The sequence below is a fragment of the Mauremys mutica genome, chromosome 16 (assembly GCF_020497125.1).
Source record: "Mauremys mutica isolate MM-2020 ecotype Southern chromosome 16, ASM2049712v1, whole genome shotgun sequence".
NCBI classification, from domain to species: domain Eukaryota; kingdom Metazoa; phylum Chordata; order Testudines; family Geoemydidae; genus Mauremys; species Mauremys mutica.
This window is the reverse complement of record NC_059087.1, coordinates 1690933-1708736: the sequence shown is the minus strand read 5'-3', so window position 1 is coordinate 1708736 and position 17804 is coordinate 1690933. Positions and strand designations below refer to the sequence as shown.

The 17804-nt window shown below is 45.8% G+C and overlaps 1 long non-coding RNA gene across 1 annotated transcript in view; it reads right to left on the bottom strand.

Annotated features, from left to right (window-relative positions):
* LOC123351082 overlaps positions 1 to 17804 on the bottom strand; it is a 136264-nt gene that overhangs the window by 71174 nt on the left and 47286 nt on the right. The window lies entirely within an intron of this gene.

Sequence of the window (17804 nt, the reverse complement as noted above, 5' to 3'; positions counted from 1 at the left end):
GACCGAACCGCTGCACAGGGAGGCCCTCACCCCAAATTGAGGGAGGTCACCTTCTCCGGCGCTCAGAATCTATGCAACTTCTTCTGTCAATAATTGCTTACAATGCCACATGGACACAAGGTGGCTTCATGTGGTTTTCGTTCCAGCAGTGAGGAGTCCCTGGCAGTGTGGGGTTTGATGGGTGAGAACATCACAGGGAGGGGTAGGCCAGTGGTGGAAAGCAATAGGGTTCAGGTTACAGCACCTTCTGCATGGCTGAGTGCTAGCTCCACTGACATGGAGGGAGCCTCTCTGGCTCACTCCAGCTGGGGCCTGGGGTCTGAGCATCTCACACATGTCCCAGAAGAAGACAATGTCATCCAAGGTGGAGAGACCCCTTCAGACAGACCCATGGACTGCACACAAGCCCCGTCACCTTAGATAACCCACTGGGAGTCACCCCCCTGCTCACCTCTGGGCTGGCAACAGCCCCAGCTCTCTGCTAAACCTGGCTAGGAATGAAGCTGCCAGAGCCACAGTGGAGAGCCCTAGAGGACAGAGCTAGAAATGCCCTTTTCGGTCCCATCAAACCCATTCCTTGGTGGGCAGTCAGTGTAGCTGCCCATTGTTTCAAACACTGCACTGCTAGAAGGTCAGACTGCTCAGTGCTTGAACCCCTCCTGGGGACGGGTCCCGCGCTGTGCTCAGAAATAAGCTTTCCACTTTACCAAGTCCAAAGAGGTTAATTTTTAACCAGTGCAGAAAACTGCCTGGGGAATCCAGTGAAACAATGGCATGGGTTCTTTTGGTCCTGAGATTACCCGGCTCTTTTCACACTCTGCTAAACAGACCTGAGTGCTTCGCTTTCAGAGACTCTCGATCTAACACCTGAAATACAGTGCATTGAATGGGCTCACCACTCATCTCAGCACCGCTGTGGGGAGCAGATCCCTCCAAGCTCCAGCTCTATAATAGTGTGTGCATGCGGGTAAATGCTCAGATTCACACTGACCTTTCAGCTTCTTTGGGGGAGGAGCCAGTGCAGGAGAAGACAAAAGTTGGAACTTCTCTGCCTGAGTTGTGGTCAGTATCATTCCAGACCAGCTTCTCACCACCACACCTGAGTCTGAGTCACATCCTTCCTGGTTGGTAACATCTAGGGTATCGTCAGTGCCTTCCCACAGGCGGGTAGGGTGCCAGCTTTTAGTGAAGAACCCATTCCTAGGCCCTTTTAGAAGAAAACATCTACAGACATTCACAAACTTGCCAATTATTGCCCAGTGTCTAATCTTCCTTGTTTGGTGAAGGCAACAAAGAAGGTGGAATTGAGGCAACTCTGGCAATTCCTGGGGTGCTGAGACTTCCTGGAGACTGGTCCATCCAATTATTATTACTATGATTTATTTGTAGTATGGTAGGGCCCAGGAGTCCTGGCATTGACCAGGACCCCAGTGTGTGTTGGCAGTGAACCCACGGAGTCTCTGTACCAGGGCCAACCGACTCTCCTGCTGGTAATGAACAATGGCCAAGTATCTGTCGGCTCATTCTTTTAGATCTAATGTCGGTGCAACTACCCATGAGGCATTGCTCATAGATGCAGGAATAACTGTAGCCTCAGAGAGTAGTGTGGGGCGACTGCACATCTGCCCCACAGGCTCCCTTGTGTGGATTAGTGCAAGGGTCTGTTCCATCCCCTCTTCCGTTCGGCGTGCTGGTGCAAGGGGTGCTGAGGTTAAAACAATTGTGTGCCTCTCCTCTGTTGGCCTCACAAAGAACGGCCTGGACACACATTTATAATATCATTCTGAACTGCACAAATTATTTTATTATCCTTATCTATAACAAAGAGAAACTAGGATGAAAGAACATTATAAAGGTTGCAAAGTCAAACACTCAGAAGTTAGGAAATGCCAGATATAAGGTTGTCTTTGCAACCTTAATTCAACCCCCTTGCGCATCTGTGTGAGACATTATAATACAGTCTTTGACTGCATGGTCACATGCTATTTTTTCACAGTCACATTTTTTCCACAGGACCCTTTCCACGTTCTGTGCACAGGATGGATGGTGCTCATGTACTGAGCAGCTATTCAATATTTTGTTTTCTCCTTGTTGAGTGTGTAGCCCCAGGCTGCACACTATTCAAACCCTGCTCTGAAGAGAGAATTATTAATATCCTTACGGGCTGTTCTGTGGTGTTCAGCACTACGGTATCAGATGCTTCACAAATATGAATTTTCACAACATCTCTATAAGGTGAGGGGGTGTTAGTATCCCCATTTAGGGATGGGGGACTCAGGCACATTCAGGTCAAAAGTTTCCATTAATTATCGGTCCCCAGTATGAGACCTGGCTTCCCAGAGGATTTAGCATTAGAGACACTCAGCGCACTACGTGTTCAAAGCACGGCCCAGATATTGCTGTGAGAGCTCAGCACTTCTGCACATCAGTCCCCAAAATGTCAAGTCAGACACCCAGAAAACAAGGAGCACACAATCAGTGGCCACCTATGAAAAGTTTGGTTTAAATTACTTTGCCCAGCATCACATAGAAGTGCTGGGACAGAGACAGGGACAGAATCCTCCTCTCCAGACAGCATTCAACAGCCTTAATCATTGGACTGTCGTGTCAACCTTCCAGCCTGCAGCCAATGACGCAGGAGTCACAGGACACCCTCCTGCACGACACAACCCTAATTCATCCCCAGAGCAGGGCCAGCCTCTGCACTGAAGGAGCCTGGATATGATCAGAGAGTTAAAGACCTTATCATAATTCAAGTGCACAAGCGGGCCAAATTAAGGTTACACAAGCAACAACAACAAAAGCAACCTGAAAAAAAAAGAAATTCCATCATGTAGTATTATATAGATACCCACGTGGGTCATTGGCAGGGTTGGCAACTTTAATAATAAATAATAATAATGATAATTAGTAATCTAGCCCATATATCCACTGCACCGACCTCTGCCATTTGAGCTACTGGAGTAACTGATAGCAGTAGTAGGTTGTTAGCCTCTATGTGGACCAGCACTGGAAGGGAATGGGACACTGTCCCAGTGGGTTTCACAGACATTTGCTGATAAAGGAGGAACAGTGAGATTCAGGCATCCACTGGGTTCCGCTCCAGGCTCTGGAGAGGAGTGTGGCTCTCCAGGGGACAGATTCTTCTGCTCATTTCCACCAAGCAGTCCCTGTCCTACCTCTTCCCCAGCCCCTGACTGACCATCCCAGTCCCCAGATCCTCACCTAGTCAGTCCCCGTCTCTACTCCTCACACTTCTCAGCTCAGTCCCAGTCTCCTTGCCCAGCCAGCCTAGTCTCCTCCTTCAGGCTCGTTGTCCAAGTCCCACTCCCAGTTCCTCTCTCCCCCTCCTATCCCAGTCTCACTCTCACCAGACTCCTTGTCCGAATCTACTCCTCCCCCCTCCTCCCCTAGTCCAGCTTCTGTCCCCTCTGCATTCAGATTAGAAGGTCAGCAGCTGGGAGCAGATGTTACAGGGAAAATCCAGTTTTGCCCCTGCAGTCCCTGCACACACAGTCACTGGGAGGGGAGAGCTCTCTGCCTGTGCAGGCTGGTCAGCGCTGGGAGCTGAGAGAGGCTGGAGCATGCTCAGTGAGGATGGAATCTGATTTTAGCAGCTAAAATTACCAAAGAAGCCTCTACTGAGCATGTGCAAAGTGCACTTTTTCATGGGAATAGCAAAAGGCACTTCCCTGATACAAACGCCAACACCTGCTAAATTTCGAGTTCCTGCCCCAAAGCACAGGGTGGCTAAAGCCACTCAAAGGAAAGGTCACTGGCATTTTTTAACATGGGCAAAACAATGTATTTTCCCCCAGCCTCATTCTTGGAAATGGCTGAATCGTTTGGGCAGAAATTTTGCAAAAAATTCAACCTGAGGCAGATACCAACATGGAAAATTTCAGGCAAACAGCTTAAATTTGGCAAAGTTCTAAGCAACTGAGAACAGGGTCATCTAATGGGAAGTGTGTTACCAGCTCTGCATGTAATCATTCAAAAAGCAGAGGCACGGGGTCCAGAACTGCCCAGCCTAGCTCTGACACTGATCTTGAAGAAGGCACTGACTCCCTCGGTTTCAATTTCCCCATCTGTAATACCAGTGTCAGGGGCTTGTTTCCCTGCCCCTTTGTGGGAGGGGATGGTGTTAGCATGTTGAAAAGAAGAAGTTCTGCATGTGTGCTGCCATTACTGCATTTCCAATTGCCCTGTCCTGATGATGGCTTGCAAGTCAGGACAGTGCATAGAGCAACTGGTACAACAGAGGCAGGTATAATGTGTAGTAAGTACTTGACACCACCCTCTGGAGAGCTGTAAAAATGGGGTCACTAGAACCCTGTGTTATATTTCCCAGAGATTGCCACTTGCAACGATGTGTCATATAATGCAAACTCTCCCGCTGTCTCCTTAAACCACCAGTACATGAAATACACCCACTCTCAAGTAAAGCAAGAGCAATCTAAAAGGAATCAGGAGTTGAGGTCACATCCCTTTTCTAATGTGAATTAATCTGAGCACTAAATGAGTTCAGACTTAATTGTGAGCATTTTCTGTTAACTAAGCAAGAAATCTTATAATAACACAATAAGGTGCCATTTCACAGCATCCAAATGGAGCAATAAGCCAGAGCCTCATTTGAATGTATTTTTTCACAGTGATTGCTGACACTGCTGCTTTTAATATATTCACATTGGCACAGCCATTTGCATTCAGATGCAATTATGAGTTAGAAACTCCCTCTTCTCTGTGAGCTCCAGAAAGGGAGAATTTCAGCCCAGAGACATGTTACTGTTCATTTTGTGGGGCCTAATTAAGGAGTCTGCACTGGCAAGAATTGAATCCCTATTGTTACCAAAGGGAATGTCCTGCAAAGAAACAGATTAAAGCAAACCAACCTTTAAAATCTATGTTCCCACAAAATCTTATTGATCAGGAACAGAAACAATTATTTCCTGTGGAAATAGTGATCGTTGTGGGGAGAGTCTGGAGAGGAGTGTGTTAGAGAATAAGAAACTCTCTGTGCAGGCTACATCTTGGCCAGTCAGAGCACAGAGGTCCTGCATGCCTCTTGTTGGAGAAAGGAGTGGCCATTCCGTAGATGAGAGACAATAGCTTTTACTGGACCAGCTTCTGTTGGTGAGAGAGACAAGTGTCTGAGCCACACCGAGCTCTTCTTCAGGGCTGGGAAAAGTACTCCCAGGGTCAGAGCTAAATACCAGATGGAACAGATAGTTTGCCATAAGTAGTTAACACATATTTCAAGGGATCATTAATACCCACACCGCCCTGCTTTTTTTTCCCTTCCCCACCATGACGGGACAGGTGTTAAGTGGGTTATAGTTTGCTGAGCCATAAATCCAGTGTCTCTGTTCAGTCCAGTGTTTCCAGTATTGGGTGGTAAGCACCTGGCTCTCAGCATTTCAGTTGACCTAGCCCAGGCCTGATCAGCCACACTCCAGAGCCCTACCCGAGTTACTGTGTCCTCACTGGTGCTGCACTCTCCGTGTGCATCGCTAGGACTTCTGGGGGCACCTCCCATGGTTCTCTGGGCTGCAGTAACTTGTTCTTCTACAATTCACTGGAAAGAACTATAGAGTCATAGAGTTTAAGTCTAGCAGGGACCATTACATCATCTAGTCTGCCCCCCGGTATATCACAGGCCACCAACAGCACCCAGTCACCCACACCCAGATTTAACCTAAAGTATTACAGCCCTCAGGAGACTAACCTATGGCACTCCACAGGCAGAGAACTGGAGGACCTGCGGTTTACCAATGCCTGCGGCAATGCAATGGCAGGGAACTGAGTAAGTGAGATATGCCCAGACATCCTCTCTGGCCACATGGGGGAATTCTGGGAAACAATTGGAGAACTATCAGCACTCGACTGGTTAGCCTGTGTCCTCACTGCAAACTGGGCAGTCACCAGCCAAGTGAAAACTGCCCCCAATCTGTAACCCACAGCCCCAGGTGAGCCAGCAAAGCCAGATTTAAAGTACCACCAGCCTCCGGTGAGAGGGTTTTCTGTGTGACTGGGACTAGGGAGGGAAGTTAGGGGCAACTCCCAGGTAAGAGCCCAGGTTAACTCTGCAGTGGAGACACAGCCGTAGAGTCCCTCATATGCACGGCAACCTGTGGGCACAAGCATTTCTCCAATAGCTAACATCCGAGTAATGCACCGAACTGAAGAAGCCACTGAAGAGCCATGAGGCTAGCAAGGATGCATGCAGGTTAGTCAGGCCGCCTCCAGACACAAGATGCCGGAGTGTAAAAGGGCAGGCGTGATTGCTGACACCAGCACTTTTAATATATGCACATTGGCAGGGCTGTTTGCATGTGGGTGGATTCTACATTAGCCCTCATCTTGACGGGTAAAGAGGAACTGATCACAGAACTAAAAATCAGTGGTAACTGATTACACTTATACTGAGCAAACAGAATAAATTCCAAACCAGTAATATATCTACTTAGTACTTTAAAAGGGCCAGTTTCACAAAGCTGAAACAATTATGAACCGACTCAGTTGAGAGCAAGAATTTAAACAGAAAAATGTGACTGATAATTGGGAATTGTTTAAAAACATTTTACTAGATGCCCAAAAGGGCGCAATCCTCCAAAAGAGAAAGGCCACACTGGTTAAAACACCTACCTGGCTTAGAGGGAAAGTGAAGGCAGCTATAAAAAATTGAATAATGTACATACTAAATGGAAGAAAGGAGAAGTTAACAGTAATGAACATGAATCAGAACCTAGTAACTGTAGAAAATTGATAAAGGAAGCAAAAGAACACAAGGCGAACTGTATGGCTAGCAAAGTTGAGGACAATAAAGAGTTTTTTTAAGTATGTTAGGAACAAAAAGAATCTTAACAATGTTCTTGATGAAATGGTAGACTTGTCAATAATAATGTAGAAAAGACAGAAGTATTCAATAAAGATTTTTGTTCTTTATTTGGGAAAAAGATGGATAACAAAGTCATATCACATCATGATGACGATGATGATGAAACACTTGCCATTCCAGCAGTAACTCAGAAGGATGTTAAACAGCTGCTACTAAAGTTAGACATTTTAAAATGAGCAGGTCTGGATAACTTGAATCCAAGAGTTTTCAAAGAACTGGCTAATGAGCTCTCTAGGCCATTAATGTTGATTTTCAATGTCTTGGAGCACTGGAGAAGTTCCAGAGGACTGGAAGAAAACTTCTGTTGTGCCAATATTTTAAAAGGGTAAATGGGGCAACCTGTGTAATCGTAAGCCTATCAGCATAACATCAATTCCGGGCAAAACAATGGTACGAGCGATACAGGTCTAAATTGATTCAAACATTTAAAGAGGGAATATAATTAATGCCAGTCAAAATGTGTTTATGGAAAAGGGAGCCTGTCATAACTAACTTTACAGCGCAATTTGCAAATAGTTTCAGTTGACCTGAAACTGCATTTTTTGGTGAATAAGATTTTTGTCCACACTATTTCACCCAGCTCTAGTCTCCACTGCTAATTACACTCACTCCTATTGGGGGGCAAATAAAGTTTTATGCCAGTGTTATCAGGGAGGCCTTGTGTTAGAGACAGAGGGAGACCAGCCTCCATGAAGGGCACAGAAGGCAGAGACACTTCCTCTGGCTTTCTTCAGGGGCAGCTGGACTGGGTGGCGTCTCATTCTATGCTCTGTCCTGGAAGCAATCACAAAGGAAATAATGCCTGATAAAGTGTTTGCATTTGGAAAAACCTGCTATTAATGGCTCACAACATAACCCATTCCCATAGCTGCCTCCATCATGGAGTTTTATTTATTTGTTTTAATCTACAAAGACGCTCCAGGAACTTCTACAACCTGTATGACAAACTGCAAACAACAATTTGGATCTGCTGCTCAGAAACAAGAACCCTCACACTTCTCCCACAAGCTAATGCCCTGCCCCCATCCCCCTTCCCCCACCCTATGCCCTACATGACAGCAGTGAGGTCCCAGCAACTGCAAGAAAAGGTCACAGCTACTGGTTAAAATGACTAGTCAGACAGTCGTAGTGCTCCAGGCAGGATGGGAGCAATCCCACACTGGCAGGGGCGTTCTGGTAGTTGCCCGTTCAGGATGACACCAAACTGGGAGGGGTTGTGAGCACTTTGGAGGACAGGATTAGAAAACAACTTTGATACATTGGAGAATTGTTCTGAAATCAACAAGACGGAATTCAATAAAGACAAGTGCAAAGTACTGTAGTTAGGAAGGAAAAAATCAAATGTACAGCTACAAAATGGGGACTAACTGTCTAGGCAGTAGCACTTCAGAGAAGGATCTAAGGGTTATAATAGAGCACAAATTGAATATGAGTCAACAATGCAGTTGCAAAAAAAGCTAATATAATTCTGGGCTGTATTAACAGGAGTGGAATATACGAGACAGGGGAAGTAATTGTCCTGCTCTAGTCTACACTGGTGAGACCTCAGCTGGAATATTGTGGCCAATTTTGAGTCCCACACTTTAAAAAAGATGTGGAGTGTCCAGAGGAGAGCAACAAAAATGATCAAAGGTTTAGAAAACCTGACCTGTGAGGAAAGGTTAAAAACTGGGCATGTTTAGTGTTGAGAAATGAAGACTGAGGGGGGACTGATAACAGTCGTCCAATATGTGAAGGTCGGTTATAGAGAGAAAAAAAACAGGAGTACTTGTGGCACCTTAAAGACTAACAAATTTATTTTAGCATGAGCTTTCGTGAGCTAAAGCTCACTTCTTCGGATGCATAGAATGGAACACACAGACAGGAGATATTTATACATACAGAGAACATGAAAAGGTGGAAGTATGCATACCAACAGGCAGAGTCTAATCAATTGAGATGAGCTATCGTTAGCAGGAGGAAAAAAAACTTTTTGAAGTGATAATTAAGATGGCCCATAGAAGGTGTGAGGAGAACTTAACATAGGGAAATAGATTCAATTGGTGTAATGACCCAACCATTCCCAGTCTTTGTTTAAACCACAGTTAATTGTATCTAGTTTGCATATTAATTCAAGTTCAGCAGTCTCTCTTTGGAGTCTGTTTTTGAAGTTTTTTTGTTGCAAAATTGCCACCTTCAAGTCTGTCACTGAGTGGTTAGAAAGGTTGAAGTGTTCTCCCACTGGTTTTTGAATGTTATGATTCCTGATGTCAGATTTGTGTCCATTTATTCTTTTGCGTAGAGACTGTCCGGTTTGGCCAATGTACATGGCAGAGGGGCATTGCTGGCACATGATGGCATATATCACGTTGGTAGATGTGCAGGTGTACGAGCCCCTGATGGTGTGTCTGATGTGATTAGGTCCTGTGATGGTGTCACTTGAATGGATATGTGGACAGAGCTGGCATCGGGCTTTATTGCAAGGATAGGTTCCTGGGTTAGTGTTTATGTTGTATGGTGTGCGGTTGCTGGTGAGTATTTGCTTCAGGTTGGGAGGCTGTCTATAAGCGAGGACTGGCCTGTCTCCCAAGATCTGTGAGAGTGAGGGATCATCTTTAAGGATAGGTTGTAAATCTTTGATGATGCGCTGGAGAGGTTTTAGTTGGGGGTTATAGAGAGGACAGGGATCAATTGTTCTCCATGTGCACTGAAGGTAGGACAAGAAGTCATGGGCTTAAACTGAAGCAAATGCGATTTAGGTCAGATATTAGGAAAAACTTTCTAACTCTCAGGGTAGTTAACTACTGGAACAGGGTTCCAAGGGAGGTTGTGGAATCACCATCTCTGGAGTCTGGATCTTGACTATAGCTTGGCAAAGAAATTTGGACCTTGAGAAAAAATAATTGATTACCCCGGGTCTAGGTTTACTTGGTCCTGCATCAGCGCAGGGGGCTGGAGTAGCTGACCTCTCGAGGGCCCTTCCAGCCCCATGTTTCTATGATTTTAGGCACCACTGAACTCCCATTCAGGGCGAAGGTTCCTCAGCGTGCATGTGGGACCCCATTGGTGCACAGGCTTTCAGCTGGCCTCTGAGCAGGGGGTGAGTTCCAGTCACGCTGTCATGTTCTGCATGCTGCCTGACTATTCCCGTGCCTGTCCAAGTCACCTCCCTGGTTGGGCAGGAGAGGTCCTGGCGAGGGGAGGAGGAGAAGACAGTATAATTACTGCAGCACCTGAGCTCTCATAAGAGTCACATGTAGATTGCCTCCTTCCGACGGGCGGGAGCTTTGGTTTATAGTTTACACCAGCGTATATCGAATTAACCTCAGAGGAAAAGGTTAAACTATCAATCATGAATTGCAGTTTAAAGAACTGCGTTCCCTGTGATGTATGGCAGTAGCAGGCACATCAGAAACTAAGCAAAAGGCAGCTTAAAAGTAACTGGGGATAATGGCCTGGCTTCTTATGGAGATGGATGTGCAGCATGTTAACTTTAATATGCTGCGTAAATGAGAGCCCAGTGTGGAAATATGGCATCCCAATGTAAAACGATTTCCTCTATTCAAACAACCTTTAAGTGGGAGCCTCCTGTTTAATATTCGGCAGCAGGTGTTGCCATGGCAGGGCTGCCCTTGGCGAGTCACACGGTGCTGACAGGGTGAGGAGTGGGGGCGCGCAGGTGACAGGAGCACCAGACACACATGCTGTGGAGGACAGAACAAAACAGAGCTGGGAAAACACCGCGGGCACTGGAGTGAGCACAAGACAGTCTGCAGTGCTTGCCCTGGAAGGAGGCCTCTCTAGCAGAGGGTTTCTATTAGCTACACATGTGGAGGGCAGCAGGGCTGTAATTTGAAGACCTGTAACACAGACTGTTTACATTTTTCCAATCCTGCGCTGAATTTCCTTGCTGGAAAGAAAATGGCACAAGGGGGGAAAGCTGGAAAGAAGGAGGCGTCTTGTCTCCCATCAGAAGCACGGAGGATGCATCACATCTGGGACCAGTGACCAGTGGGCAGCAAAGCCAGAGGGATGGGTGTCTTACCTTAAACCTCAGTATGAATGGCAGACCGTCCGGCTGGGGGGCTAGGAGCTTTGTAACCCCACATGTTCAAATCTCCTGGCAGCTGGAATAGCACTACTGCAAAGCACCTCTTGTGGCCACGTCAAATCACTTTGCTGCTGCCATGGCAAGTCCCTCCAAAGACAGCCACTCAGACCCGCCGCCCAGCTGCTTTCATCTCCCCCAATCACCAGCAAAGGAAAGCAAAGAGTGTCTCGATATGTCCTCTGCAAAGCAGGAAACCCCCCTACTTCTTGTGCACTGGCTCCAGCAGATGGACAGAGATGGAAAAGCCCAGTCCAGATTCTGGGTTCTTTAATGGCCATCATGGCAGCATTAGCAAGGTGTCAGAAACCACTCCCTTTTAAAGTGTCTCTCCATGACTAGCACTGGGTTATCCACCTAACTTTGCCTGGTCTGTGAGTGCCCTGCTGCTCCTGTTGCTCACAAATATAGTGCTTGGTGCTGCCTTCTTACTCACGATTGCCTTGGTCTCTTCTAATAGGTCCTCGGTCAATCATTGTCCGCCCTCTGGTAAGTCACTCGGTTGGCCCCACACTGGCCCCTCGATGTCAGTTGAGAACATATCGATTAGAACATGTCCTTAGTGAATTAGAAAATACCCTTCTCTGGGCTAGGCCCAAGGGAGCTGTGCAGCCATCACGTACCGTCCCCAGTGGTCAGACAGGGAATGTGCGCCTGAGGTGAAGGGAGTGGAAGAGCCAAGAGCCCATTAAAATCACCCACAGGTTTTACTGAGTCGGAACCTTTTCAGACCAGTTCTCAAGGGGCGAATACACCAAGAAACCTCCTCGGATGTCATGATGGCAGGCAGCTAGGATACGGGGCCTAGGATCCCTGCCTTGCATCCGTTGGGCTGTCTGACCTCCCTCTTCAGTCAGCGGGAAGGAGAGCTCCCACCTGGCACTGCTGGCAGTTCATTCCAGTCCTGCAGCAGACAGTAGGCAAATCACCTCATCTCGCTGTGTGCTGGCTCCGCTCAGTGACACCAGGTGATAATACGCCCTTTGTCGGTTTACCTGGCACACTCCATGGTGCAGGAGCTGCGTCTGTGCTTGTACAGCCCCGCAACCCCGTGTAGTTACAGCCTCACTGGTGGGGGGTGTAGCCCAACAGTGATGTGAGTAACTGTGATCATCTCGCATCGGTGCAAAGCAAGTGCACAGCGCCGCCACATGAGAACGCTCCACACACACGGCCACTCTGCACAGCTGTGAATGAGGGCCCAGAGAATCCAGCTCTAAATCAGCAGTAATCCCAATTTACCAGGCCCTCGGCGTTGCTATGGAAGGAGACGTCTCCTGTGGTTCCTGAGTGGAACAATCCAATGTGACGTGGGTTCGCAATAGCATGGGAAGGAGCTCCCATCGGACGGGGGCAATGCTAATGGAAGCTGTTCTTTTGTTCAGCATCTGGCTCACCTGCATTTGGAGCCATGACTGGGTCAGCGGAAGTGTCTCCTGCACCTCTCCAGAGAGAAAGCAGCAGCTGGCGCAGCTGGCAGAATCTCAGTGTTGGGGCTGTTACAAAGTCATCTAAGAACTCCCTTTAAACTTCTTTCTCTGGGTTAGTGCTGAAACAGAAGGGAAGGAACAGCAACAGGGAAAGGGAATGTAAATGGTTTGGAAGATCTCCCGGAGGCCAATGAACGCCCAGAACTCGGCTCCATTCACCTAATGTCCTGTTGTATCCAACACAGTACACCCCGCCTCCCCCATCCCAAGTTTCCCTCAGGAATCAGCCCAATGGAACAAGAGCCTGGACCTGGAGCATCTATTCATGAATCTATTCATGCTTTTTAGTGTTATTTCAGGTGTGTTTATGCTTTTGTCATTTTATGGCCCCCAAAAGCTTTAAAGCATATGGGGAAATAGGCACTTCTGGCCTATATGTTTAGATCTGGGCTTGTTTTCAGCTGAGCTGAGACCAGATCCGCTCATTGTGTGCTTTGAGTCTAAAAAACCTTGACTGAGTTTGCTACTTTACCTAGCATGCTGCGTGTCTGGAGCAGCAGAAAAGGTCAGAGAGACTTTTGAAATAAAAATGTCTCCATCTCAGTTGAGAAAAAGCCCAGATGGGTGAACAAAGTTTAGAAAAGGGAAAGAATTGAGCGAGCAAGCAATACTGTGAGAAGCTGATAAGAGGAGCTCTAGCAGGAGAATAGGGGAGCCTTGTCTATCTCCCTATTAAAGGCTATTCTTACAAGGTTTTTTTCTTTTCATTAATACGCAGGGTGAATAGAACATTGAATAAAAATCAGTACTTACTGCACAATTGTAGGATTGAAAGGTAACTGTCAACAGAAGGATTGGGGTGACAAAAGGGGCCATTTCAGTGCTTAGCAAATGATTTTCGGCTTGTCATTTCAATAGGCCGTGTTTTTCAGAGATTGTGTTTTTCTGAATAGCGTTTATTACCATGCTTTTTTAAAATTTCATGTTGTCTCTTTGCAGGCACCATTCATTTGCAGATGCAGTGTTCCTTTTTGGTTGTCAGAGGGATACTGCTTTAGAAAAATAAAGTACAGTTGTCCAGTTAGAAAAAAAGATTTTCTTGTGAAGCTAATGGCTGAGAGAAAAACAATTTGGGGCAGCTCCTACCTTCATGCCAGGCTAACCCAGTTTCTCCCACTGTTCTTTATTCATGATCACATGGGCCATCAGTTAGCTCATTTTCAAACTCCTGATATGATTTTGAGGTAGATAAACTTTTTGTTAACATAAATATCATCTTCCTTATTGCATGGAATTTGCAGCACAAGATCCTAAAATCAAATATCAAATAGAACTTCTTGTGTGTAGGAAAGAGACAGGAGATATATCCTGCAATCTTCACTCAGTCAAAATTCTGTTGATCTCTTTGGGGGTGTGCCTGCAGGAATGGACAACTAGTGCTCAGACTACAAAAAAGATACTGGGGATATTAACAGATTGTGTGTTGCCGAAGTGGAGAAGCGAAGTAGCAAAGTTTTACAGTTATGTAGGTTAATGAAAATCTTTGAAAATATGTCCTGGTTTAACACAATTGTTCATGTTCACTGCAACATAATTGCTCTGAGTTTCAGTATTTGCATGGCTCTGGTGGTTAAAAGACTTACATTCAGATTTCATCTCTCTTTAACCAAACCCTCCATTTCTGGCACCCAGGGTTCCTAAGCAGAAAGTAATGTAGAATTAGTGAGAAATAGATTTCATGGCTTTAAGTCACTCATAGTGTGCAGGTCTTGAACTCTGATCTTTTGTAAATTGAACCACTTGTGAAAAAACAAAGGGCTCTAATCCTTTTAAACTGCCATTGCACATCACTGGCCCAGTGCCCTTGAGAAGTGATTTAAATGGCATTGAATATGGCTGTTCAAAACATACTGAAATCTGTTAAGAGGCTGGTGTCTACGAAGGGAATTGGAAGCAGGGGAAAAAAGTTAATTAAAAATATTGATGAGCCTGCCAAAGAGAATCATAGCCTCCGAGCCCTGAAAATCACCCAGAGCAAGAACATAAGACTGGCTGTTCTGGGTCAGACCAAAGGTCCGTCCAGCCCAGTATCCTGTCTACTGACAGTGGCCAATGCCAGGTGCCCCAGAGGGAGTGAACCTAACAGGTAATGATCAAGTGATCTCTCTCCTGCCATCCATCTCCACCCTCTGACAAACAGACTAGGGACACCGTTCCTGACCCATCGTGGCTAATAGCATTAATGGACTTAACCTCCATGAATTTATCCAGTTCCCTTTTAAACCCTGTTATAGTCCTACCCTTCACAACCTCCACAGGCAAGGAGTTCCACAGGACGACTGTGCTCTGTGTGAAGAAGAACTTCCTTTTATTTGTTTTAAACCTGCTGCCCATTAATTTCATTTGGTGGCCCCTAGTTCTTATATTATGGGAACAAGTACATAACTGTTCCTTATTCACTGTCTCCACACCGCTCATGATTTTATATACCTCTACCATATCCCCCCTAGTTTCCTCTTTTCCAGGCTGAAAAGTCCTAGCCTCTTTAATCTCTCCTCATATGGGACCCATTCCAACCCTCTAATCATTTTAGTTGCCCTTCTCTGAACCTTTTCTAATGCCAGTATAGCTTTTCTGAGATGAGGAAACCACATCTGTACACAGTATTCAAGATGTGGGTGTACCATGGATTTATACAAGGGCAATAAAATATTCTCCGTCTTATTCTCTATCCCCTTAATTATTCCTAACATCCTGTTTGCTTTTTTGACCGCCACTGCATACTGCATGGACGTCTTCAGAGAACTATCCACGATGACTCCAAGATCTCTTTCCTGATTAGTTGTAGCTAAATTAGCCCCCATCATATTGTATGTATTGTTGGGGTTATTTTTTCCAATGTGCATTACTTTATATTTATCCACATTAAATTTCATTTGCCATTTTGTTGTCCAATCACTTAGTTTTGTGAGATCTTTTTGAAGTTCTTCACAGTCTGCTTTGGTCTTAACTATCTTGAGCAGTTTAGTATAATCTGCAAACTTTTCCACCTCACTGTTTACCCCTTTCTCCAGATCATTTATGAATAAATTGAATAGGATTGGTCCTAGGACTGACCCTTGGGGAACACCACTAGTTACCCCTCTCCATTCTGAAAATTTACCATTTATTCCTACCCTTTGTTCCCTGTATTTTAACCAGTTCTCAATCCATGAAAGGATCTTCCCTCTTATCCCATGACAGCTTAATTTACATAACAGCCTTTGGTGAGGGACCTTGTCAAAGGCTTTCTGGAAATCTAAGTACACTATGTCCACTGGATCCCCCTTGTCCACATGTTTGTTGACCCCTTCAAAGAACTCTTATAGATTAGTAAGACATGATTTCCCTTTACAGAAATCATGTTGACTATTGCTCAACAGTTTATGTTTTTCTATGTGTCTAACAATTTTATTCTTTACTATTATTTCAACTAATTTGCCAGGTACTGACGTTAGACTTACTGGTCTGTAATTGCCGGGATCACCTCTAGAGCCCTTTTTAAATGTTGGCATTACATTAGCTATCTTCCAGTCATTGGGTACAGAAGCCGATTTAAAGAACAGGTTACAAACCATAGTTAGTAGTTCCACAATTTCACATTTGAGTTCTTTCAGAACTCTTGGGTGAATGCCATCTGGTCCCGGTGACATGTTACTGTTGAGTTTATCAATTAATTCCAAAACCTCCTCTAGAGACACTTCAATCTGTGACAATTCTTCCGATTTGTCACCTACAAAAGCCAGCTCAGGTTTGGGAATCTCCCTAACATCCTCAGCCGTGAAGACTGAAGCAAAGAATTCATTTAGTTTCTCCACAATGACTTTATCGTCTTTAGTGCTCCTTTTGTATCTCGATCATCCAGGGGCCCTACTGGTTGCTTAGCAGGCTTCCTGCTTCTGATGTACTTAAAAAACATGTTGTTATTACCTTTGGAGTTTTTGGCTAGCTGTTCTTCAAACTCCTCTTTGGCTTTTCTTATGACATTTTTACACTTAATTTGGCAGTGTTTATGCTCCTTTCTGTTGACTGCACTAGGAGCCCAGGGCTCCTCCTCAACCAGCAGTTATAGTGAGGGAGATAGACCAGGGCTGGTCAGGTGGCAGCGGGGAGGGGAGAGGCTTTTACTGAATTTCTTTTGGGTGCAGGCAGGAGAGGCCCCACTGGCCAGCAGTGCCTGGCTGAGCCTGAGACCTGGCCCAGCTCACACTCACACACCTGGCCCTGCCTCCTGAGTTAGAGCTGCCCGCTGTTGACCCCAGAAATACCAACACACCCACTGTGCATCCACCTTGCTCTGCCCCTGCCCGTTTCCAGGACCTTCTTTCCATCCTGAATGCCCCTACCCACGACAAGAAACGGAACATGGGTGCCTTTTAGCTTCCCGTGCAGCCTCTAGGAAAGGTGGCGCTCGTTCTATTGGTGAGATTGCAAACAGGTGTGCAGGTTACAGCTGGGTTGCTTGTTTATTTTCGTGAGCCAGCATTTCTTCGGTTTTAAAGAAACTTTTTGTTTCTTTTTTGGTTTTGGTTTTTCCCAGATAAAGTTACACTTCTCACCTCCAGTCCCTAGCTTCTCCCATCCTATTCTGCCAAGCCTTTCTAGGCTAGTCTATATAGATTCTTATTGGGTATCTTCCCACACCCCAAAGGCTGCTCTCCCTAGCAGCTCAGTTTGCTCTGTGGATGGGGGTATTAGTTGATGTACATCTCTGCCTTGTTGCCATCACTTTATTCAGTAGAGTGTCGTAATCAGGCTGCCTGTGGTGATCTGGATAGGTTTTTCCAAGACTCCCCGGCACATCCAGCCAGTTTTCTTCTTGCTCTGTTACCAGCTGCTGATGCTTCGCTCTCTACATGCAGAGCTGCATTTGATTAGAAGTGAAGATTGCCAAAGCTGTTTGGAAAAAATACAACACCCTCAGGGTCTTGGTTAATCCGAGCCAAAGAAAACTTGACTGACTTTCTGTGTCTGGTCAGTGTCTCCTCACAGATCATTGGAATTAGAACTGTATATTAGTAAAATCAGGTGTAAATATGAGAATGTCAGTAGGCTGCGTTCTGCCAGAGAGGAGCTTTCATACATCTGTGGGAGCAAATACTGTCTGCAGGATTCAGGGATTCCAGATGAAGTGCAGACTTCAGAGCAACTGGCGATCTCTAATTATAGGTTTAACTGCGTATTTTGAGATTGTTTTTCCCTTGATTCTGCAGCTGTCGGGGAGTTAGATTCATCTTTCACCTTCTTCCATGTAAGCTTGTTTATGGACAAGCAAGCTACAAAAAACTACTTTAGAGCTAATATTAAACCCAAGAGGGGGAAATGCCACTCACCAGGCTGGGCTGCACTC